The 9231-nt window shown below is 38.2% G+C and overlaps 1 pseudogene; it reads left to right on the top strand.

The window, feature by feature from the left end:
• Positions 1-5769: 5769 nt before the first annotated feature.
• Positions 5770-6546, top strand: LOC117017367 (40S ribosomal protein S3a-like; annotated as a pseudogene).
• The last annotated feature ends 2685 nt before the right edge of the window (positions 6547-9231 follow it).

Here is a 9231-nt window from a genome sequence, read left to right on the forward strand (position 1 = left end):
TTGATATTATTATGCTAAGTGAAATAAGTCAGAAAAAGTCGAGAACCTTACGACTTCACTTTATGTGGGAGACAAAACTGAAAGCAACAAAGGAACCAAACAAACAAAGAAAGAAACAAAAACTCATAGACACAAACAACAGTTTAATACTTACCAGAGGGTAAGGGGGAAGAGGGAATGGTAGAAGAGGGTAGACGGGGTCAAATATATGGTAATGGAAGGAGAACTGATTTTGGATGGTGAGCACACAGTGTGATGTATAGATAATGTATTATAGAATTGTACACTTGAAACCTATGTAATTTTACTAACCATTGTGACCCCAATACATTCAATTAAAGAAAAGAAAACCCTTACATATGCTGCCTACAAGAGACTCACTTCAGATCAAAAGAGATAGAGACTGAAAGTAAAGGGATTGAAAAAGATATTTTATGAAAATGGAAACAAACAAAAAGCTGGGTAGCAATACTTATACCAGACAAAATAGGCTGTGAAACAAAGGCTATAACAAGAGACAAAGAAAGACCCAGTAATCCAACTTCTGGATATTTAGTCAAAGAAACCCACAACACTACTTTGAGCAGACGTGTGCATCCATATGTCCATTGCAGCATTGTTTACAATGGCCAAGATGTGGAGGTAGCCTGAATGTCCATGATGGATGAGTGGATAAAGAGAAGGTGGTACATATATACAATAGAATATGGATCAGCCATTGAAGGAAATGGGTTCTTGCCATCTGCAGCGGCATGGATGGACCTGGAGAGTATTGTGCTGAGTGGAGCATGTCAGACAGAGAAAGACAGATGCAATGTGATTTCTGTTATTTGTGGAATATAAAGAACAAAACAAACAAACAACAGAAACAAACTCATAGATACAAAGAACATTTTGATGGTTGACAGATGGGAGGGGTGGGGGCAGGTAAAAAAGGGGAAGGGATTTAGAAATACACATTGGTTGTTACAAAAAAGTTGTGGGGATGTAACGGTATAGCGTAAGGAATATAGTTAATAGTATAGTAATAACTATATATGATGTCAGATTGGAAGGGTGTTGGGGGGCAGGGCAAAAAAAGGTGAAAGGATTAAGAAGTACAAGTTGGTACTTACAGAACAGTCATGGGGATGTAAAGTAAAGCACAGGGAATACGGTCAATTATATAATAACTATGTATTGCGCGAGGTGGGTACTAGGGTAGACTAGTCAGGGAGATCACTTTTTAAATAATACAAATGTCTAACCACTATGCTGTACACCTGAAATTAATGTAAAATAATATTCAATGTCAATGGTAATTTAAAAATTAAAACTAACTACATATTTTGCCATGTATAATGAACTCTTTTTTGCCCGAATTTGTGAGAGAAAAATAAGGATGTGCATTATACATGGGTGGTACTAATTCCATATCTATATAAATGTTTTTAATTCTTTTATTTGTGCTTATGAGTTAAAAGTGTAACTCTAGAAATCAATGATGATATCCGTATGCAAAATAATACCCTGGAATACAATAATTGGTTTTGTTGAACTTACAACGAACTTGCAATGATGAAGAGTTCTTGGCCTTCTATGATGTGTAAATATCGTAAATTTGTTAAAAGGTACATAAAATTTCTTGTACCTTGTACCTCTTCTTGTGTTTTGTAATTATTTGTTATGTAAAATTTCTTGTACCATAATATATTTAAAAATAAATGCTAAAATTCCTTTATAATACAAAAAACAAGTACCTAAATGTAAACAAAAATTTGAATTAAAAAAATGAAAGATTTTTTTCCCTGAAAGTTTGGGTCAAAAATGTGGGTGTGCATTATACACAGGAGTGCATTATACACGGCAAAATACAGTAACTAAATAAAAGCCTTCTCTGACTATTCTATGCAAACTGGGTAGGAAGTGGAAATGGGTCAAGAATAGAAAAGGACAGGTTAGGAGAGTAATTGATAGAGGATAGTGGTTAAGTCTGGAGAAGTGGACAGCAATATGTGTTCTGGAAGTTGACATTATAGAGCTCGCTGTGCCCTGATAGTGGGCCAACAGGAGAAGAGGGGAATCATGGGTAACTAAGGGTTTTCCAATAATGCTGCCATTTACCCAGAGGATGACCAATGGAAGGAGAGACATTGGGCAAAGGCGATTTTGTTGCAGAATAAGTTTGTGTGTCTTTCAGTTGCCATTTTCTCTTATTAATTGGGAATTCTGGGCATGGAACAGGAAAAAAGATAGAGAATAAAAGGGAATGTATGTTCTCATTGTGGTTATTTATTCATTCAACAGATATATATTGGGCACCGATCATGTGCCACGCCTTATTCAGCGTAGGTTTTGAGATTGTCAAAGATCTTGCTCTCATGAAGTTTGTATTCTACTAGGTGGGGTTGGGGAGTACATAAAAATAAGTACATAATATACTAAGTAGCGATATGTGATGAATAAAATGAAGCAATATAAGAGATAAAGAATTAAGTGTGTGTGTGTGTGTGTGTGTGTGTGTGTGTGTGTGTGTGTGAAAGAGGTATGGTTTGCTCTTTTAGATATGATGGTGGGCAAAGCCTCTCTGATAAGGTGACATTTCATTAGAAAGCTGAGGGAGGTGAGAAATCATCTACATGGATATCTGAGGGCATTCCAGGCAAAGGAACAGTAAGTACCAAGGCCCAGTTTGTTGTGTTCCAGGAGCTTTAAGGAGGCTTGTGTGGCTGGAGCAGAGTGATGATAGGGGATGCAGTCGTAGATGAGAACAGCTTCTGTACCACAAAGCTCACCAGAACTATTCAAACTAGCCAGTCTTAAGCTGTTTACCTGTCCTGTCTTTTCTCTCCTGCAGAAACCCCAGTAGAGGCAGTAGCCTACGCTTTCCCGTCGCTCCTGCTTCTGCCACCTGACCAAACCTGGTGATTCTCCATGTGACCCTACATAGCAGACGGTGCCCCCTTCCCTTGGGAACTGTAAACAATAAAATGTCTGTCACTGGCACTAACCTCCCCTTGCTATCACTCAGTCACCTCTATCAATTAAGACCCCGGCACAAATCATTCATCCCCCAACAATTTCCTTCTCTCTTCTTGTCTTTCTTCCTTTCCTTCTTTCTCTGAGTCAAAAATCTCTTCCTTCCCTGTGTTCCTTACTTAATTTTCCCTTCTCCATGCCTAAGATATGTTTTTTGGGTTTTTTTGCTCAAGCAGTCTGATCCGTGCACCTTCGGCCATCTGAGGCCTGGAAAACGGATATTGGTTTGATTGTTGGTAGAACCATTTGCTGTTCTCGAGTTCACTGTGCCTTGGCACCATTCCTTGCAGACTGCAGGCTCCCTCTTATTTGCCTTGTGGCACTGCTTCAATTCTCCTTGCTCCTGATAGTCCTCAATGAAAATCTAGGATATCTTCAGGCCACCACTGAGTCTAGAGATACATTTCCACTCTATTTCATGCCTCTGGGAAGTTATTATGGTTATTGTCTGCTCTTAAGTGTTCCCTCTTGAGCTACGGTTCATCCAGCTAAGTAACACTTTAGTGATGATTAGAAAAGACATGAGTGACATGGGGATTTGATTTGATGGCTTAGTTTGTCTGAGATATATATATATATATATATGTATTTTACTGCTAACTTACATGACAAATCTGGGAGGCACTCTTGGTTAGCATAATTTATGTTATTGAAGTGAGAGGTTGTGTTTTTCTAACTCTTCAACTGAGCTTGCTGACCTGTCTAAAGTCAGCAAAACCCAATAATATTGTTAAAGCATCTTTGTACAATCTAACACTAGCATTCAGTGTCCTCTGAATATCTATATTACAAAGCTTACACAGACATAAAACAGTTTGACACAATACCATGGAATATGTTCATGTATTGTTATGAGTAATTCACAATTGCTTCCTAGTTAAAGTTTTAGAAACTAAGTGCTGAGCCTCCCCTCCTACCAGACCTACTGAAATACACTAGAATCTCCCAGTACTCAGGCACTGATCCCAATAATGGTAAGAGCATTCAGTGACAGTGTCCAAGTCTTAGGCATCGCTTTCCACTGCTTCTGCTTTGCATTTCCCTTCTTAGTGACTGGTACCTTGGTGTTTTGTTTCAATATTAGCTTTCAACTGGCTAGAATGTGTTAAGTAACTTCATTCTCCACAACGTACATTTATTGAGCTTCCTCTTATTCTTCAGATATCCCCTAAGAGTCCCCTCAGTGACATGGAAAGGCCTATCTGCAGCACCTATCTGCATGCATCTCTCCATCCCTCAGGAGAACTGTAGCCACCGCCTGAGTGACCCCATCTTTCCATAATGCCATTTGGAGCAGATCTTAACAGCAACTTACTCCTGCATTTTATAGGTCAACAGCATTTAACCGAGTAATTAACAAGTCCAGTTCCCTGCTGTGATAAAATCATACAAAACTAGACCTGTAGATTCCTAATCCCACTTCTGTACTCTGCAATGGAGCTTGATGTCATAGTCACTTTGCGCGGGTTTATCCTTCAGAGCACAATAGAAGAATCATTCTGGATTTCAGGGAAGAAATTTAAGACAAGAGACAGAAGTAGGGGTAGAGAAATGTCACTGGTGCATCCACTAAAGAAAAACCTCAGGCTGCCAACTTCAGCTCTGCAGGGATTGGGGACTAAAGCCAAATAGAGACGGATTTCACCCTATGCCAGCTGAAATCTAAAATACAGTCATTCATTTAGACTATAGCTTGGAGTTATTTCTATGTATCTGTAACTTGGGAAATGCAATATTAACATTAGTGTTATTTCTCTTGGACTTGGGGCAAAAGGACTTGAGTGGAAGATTGCCTATTACTATAGCAACATTTGAGGGAGGGAGGTTGGAAGGGAGGACAGTAAGTCTCCCATTTAGAGATTTTTCTCTCTTCCTCATAACTGCTCTCTCTTATTCCTGTATACAGGGATTTTGCAAATTAGCTACAAAAAAAGAAAGCCTCAGTATTTCTTACTTTGCCATTAACTCACACTTTAAAAAGAGAAAAAATATCTTTATTATTTGACATTAACTAATTTTACTTTATTTATTGATAAACAATAGTACTTTCTTTTTTTAATTAAAGTTTATTGGGATAACAATTGTTAGTAAAGTTACATAGATTTCAGGTGTACAATTCTGTGTTACATAATCTATAAACCACATTGTGTGTTCACCACCCAGAGTCAGTTCTCCTTCCATCACCATATATTTGATCCCCCTTGCCCTCATCTCCCACCCCCGCCCCCCTTACCCTCTGGTAACCACTAAATTATTGTCTGTGTCTATGAGTTTTTGTTTCTCATTTGTTTGTCATGTTCTTTTGTTGTTTTTGGTTCATATACCACATATCAGTCAAATCATATGGTTCTCTGCTTTTTCTGTCTGACTTATTTCACTTAGCATTATAATCTCAAGATCCATCCATGTTGTCACAAATGTTCCTATATCATCTTTTCTTACCACCGAATAGTATTCCATTGTGTATATATACCACAACTTCTTTATCCATTCATCTAATAGCACTTTCTTATTTCAGTTTTTAAAATTAGTTTCAGGTATACAAAGCAATGTAATAGATAGACATTTACACTCCTCACAAAGTGATAATTTCCCCCAGTCTACTACCCCTCTGACATTATATATACCATATTTCCCCCAAAATAAGACTGGGTCCTATATTAATTTTTGCTCCAAAAGATGCACTAGGGTGTTTCTTTTCTTTTCTTTTTTTCTTTTTTTTTTTTTTTTTTTGGCTCTCTGAGCAGCACCATGGTGGTCGGCAAGAATAAGCGCCTTACAAAAGGCGCAAGAAAGGAGCCAAGAAAAAAGTGGTTGACCTATTTTCTAAGAAAAATTGGTATGATGTGAAAGCACAAGCTATGTTCAATATAAGAAATACTGGGAAAACACTAGCCACAAGGACTCAAGGAACCAAAATTGCATCTGATGGTCTCAAGGGTCGTGTTTTTGAAGTGAGCCTAGCTGTTCTGCAGAATGATGAAGTTGCATTTAGGAAATTCAAGTTAATTACTGAGGATGTTCAGGGCGAAAACTGCCTGACTAATTTCCATGGCATGGATCTTACCCATGACAAAATGTGCTCCATGGTCAAAAAATGGCAGACCATGACTGAAGCTCATGTTGATGTCAAGACTACCGATGGTTATTTGCTTCATCTGTTCTGTGTTGATTTTACTAAAAAACACAACAATCGGATTTGGAAGACTTCTTATACATCAACAAGTCCACCAAATCCGGAATAAGGTGATGGAAATCATGACCAGAGAGGTGCAGACAAATGACTTGAAAGAAGTGGTCAATAAATTGATTCCCGACAGCATTGGAAAAGACATTGAAAAGGCTTGCCAATCTATTTATCCTCTCCATGATGTCTTTGTTAGAAAAGTCAAAATGCTGAAGAAGCCTAAGTTTGAATTGGGAAAATTCATGGAGCTGCATGGGGAAGGCAGCAGCTCTGGAAAAGCTACTGGGGATGAGACAGGTGCTAAAGTTGAATGAGCTGATGCAAGTCAAGAATCTATTTAAAAATCAGACTTTTCATGGTGACAAATAAAACCCGTTGCTGAAAAAAAAAAGACTCATTAGGACTTATTTTCAGGGGATGTCTTATTTTTTCATGTACAACAATCTACATTTACTCATAAACAACAATCTACATTTATTCATTTATTCATGTACAAAAATCTACATTTATTCAAATACAATCATGTCTTCTTCTGGAACATCATCATAACTTTCCAAACCCCAAATTCCGGCTTAAATTTCTTGTGACTCCACTTCCTATAGAACCATTGTCCCCAATCTCTCCTGTCCAGCAATAGAGCTCTCCTTAAATGATCACTTCTTGCCCATGTAGCCTGCTTGTAGTGCATTGGCAACAGAGCTGTCAGTGATTTTATCCCATGAATTCTTCACCCAAGTTACGACCTCTTGCAAGCTAAGTTTCACAAAGTTCCATGCTGATTTCTCTCCATTCTATTTTCAACGTAGTCAATGATTTCCATGCACAAATGGTCCTTGAATGGCTTGTTTATTGTAATATCAAGAGTCTGGAGATAGGCAGTCATTCCTGCGGGAATCATTATTTGATCTATTCTTCTCTCTGCAAAGAAGTTCTTCATCTCTTTAGCGTGGTGAGTGCTGGATGAATCCCAGACTAGTAGACCTCTTTGGCGACCTCGCAAAGCAAGTGGCAGCATTAAATCAACCCACTTCCCTTAACTGCTTGTGTGCACCAGGCTTTTTTGGTTTCAAGAACATAAATACCTGAAACACGTTCAACCTTATCTTTCTTGCCCTTAGTGATGATTATAAGTGGGGCTTTCTTTCCATACAGATGAATTGCCAAAATACAGGTAACACATGCACTTTTGTAATCAGTGGAAGGAATGTAGATTGACGAGGCACCCCTCTGATCAATTGTCATTTGAGATCCTTGGCCCATAAACACTGCAGTTTCATCCATAGCAATCATGCTGGAGAGCTGGTATTTAGAAAAGTCGATGCCATCAACAAAGGACTTGAATGCAAGTTCACATTTAATAACTTCAGTATCTTCCAGCTTGAACCATGTTGTCGATCTTAGAGACAGTTCATATCGCTGAAGGAAGCCATCCAGCCAGTACTGTGAGGCTTTGAATTCTTCTGGGGATATATCTAACTGTGGTGCCATGGCAAGGGCAAATGCTTGAATATCAGCCCTGCACACAACCAAAGCCTTTGCTCTCCTGTCAGCAACCCATTCACAGATGATGTCTTCCATCTCAGGAAATAATGGTTGCTGACCAGATCCACACTTACGCTTCTTAGCATTTCCCTCATCCACCTGTTGACTGAGGTTATCATACTCTGCTCACCATTTTTGGACCATTCGGAGATCCAACTTCTTCTCTTTGCAGAAAGCTGTAAGATTCTTGCCCCGGGAGTCCTCCAGGATTCCTTTCTTGTACTCGATGGAATAGCTCTTTCTTTTTGCACTCATCTTGTCTGGGGGTCAAAATATTATTCCCTTAAATCTACCATTAAATCAGGTGTTAATTGAAGAATTACAAGACAGGAGTGGCAACAAAAATGATGACAGTTAAGAAAAATGGTCCACTCAGAAGTGATGAAAAATTACAGGTACCAAAATTCAGAAAAAGTTTATTTCACACAAGTTCATTAACTACGTCCATTACAATACATGACATATTGAATACGAAGATTCGTATTAGACACAACCATGTCCGTTCGTTATCAAGTGCGCGTGTTATTCGTGCCTTGTGTCTGTACTCCGATTGCTCATTCAGCAATAAGTCTCAAGTGCATCTGTTTACATAGGCGTTTACCTCTCGTCCAAAGGTGCCCACTTGGGTATTTACAAATACTTAATTATCATTTATATTATCATTTATTTTAAGTATTAATGTCAATAATATTATTTATTTACATTTAATTATATATTAAAATTATTATTTTATAATTCAATACGTCCGTCTTGTGTTGCAATGGATGTACTAAATGCATCCATCTGGCTGACGATCATAACTGGGGTTTATTTTTGGGGTATGGCTTATGTTACAAGCATCCTGAAAACTCACGCTAGGGCTTATTTTCCGGTTTGATCTTATTTTCAGGGAAATACGATAGCTGACTATATTCCCTATGCTGTACTCCACATCCCATGACTCTGTGTGTGTGTGTGTGTGTCTGTGTGTGTGTGTGTATTTATAGTTGACATTCAATATTATTCAACTTCAGTTCAGGTGTATAGCGTAGTGGTCAGGCATCTACACAGTCTATGAAGTGGTCTCCTTAATAAGTCCAGTGCCCATCTAGCACCTTACATAATCTTTACAACACTATTTATTATATTCCCCATACTGTATTTTACATTCCTGTGACTATATTGTGACTACTAATTTGTACTTTCTAATTCCTTTACCCTCAATCCCCACCCCCCTCCCATCTAGCAATCATCAGTTTTTTTCCCTATATCTCTGAGTCTATTTCTGTTTTGTTTGTTCGTTTATTCCGTTCTTTAGATTCCACGTGCAAGTGCGATCATATGGTGTTTGTCTAAATACCATATGATTTACTTCACTTAGAATAATATTCTTGATTGTACTTTTATATATATCTTATCTCCCTGGTGGATTGTAAACCTGAAGAAAGGCAGTAGCTCTGTCATTACAGCATTATGAGAGTACTGCCCATCAGGCTATATGCAAA

This window comes from Rhinolophus ferrumequinum, chromosome 25 (genome assembly GCF_004115265.2).
Source record: "Rhinolophus ferrumequinum isolate MPI-CBG mRhiFer1 chromosome 25, mRhiFer1_v1.p, whole genome shotgun sequence".
Taxonomy (NCBI): Eukaryota; Metazoa; Chordata; class Mammalia; order Chiroptera; family Rhinolophidae; genus Rhinolophus; species Rhinolophus ferrumequinum.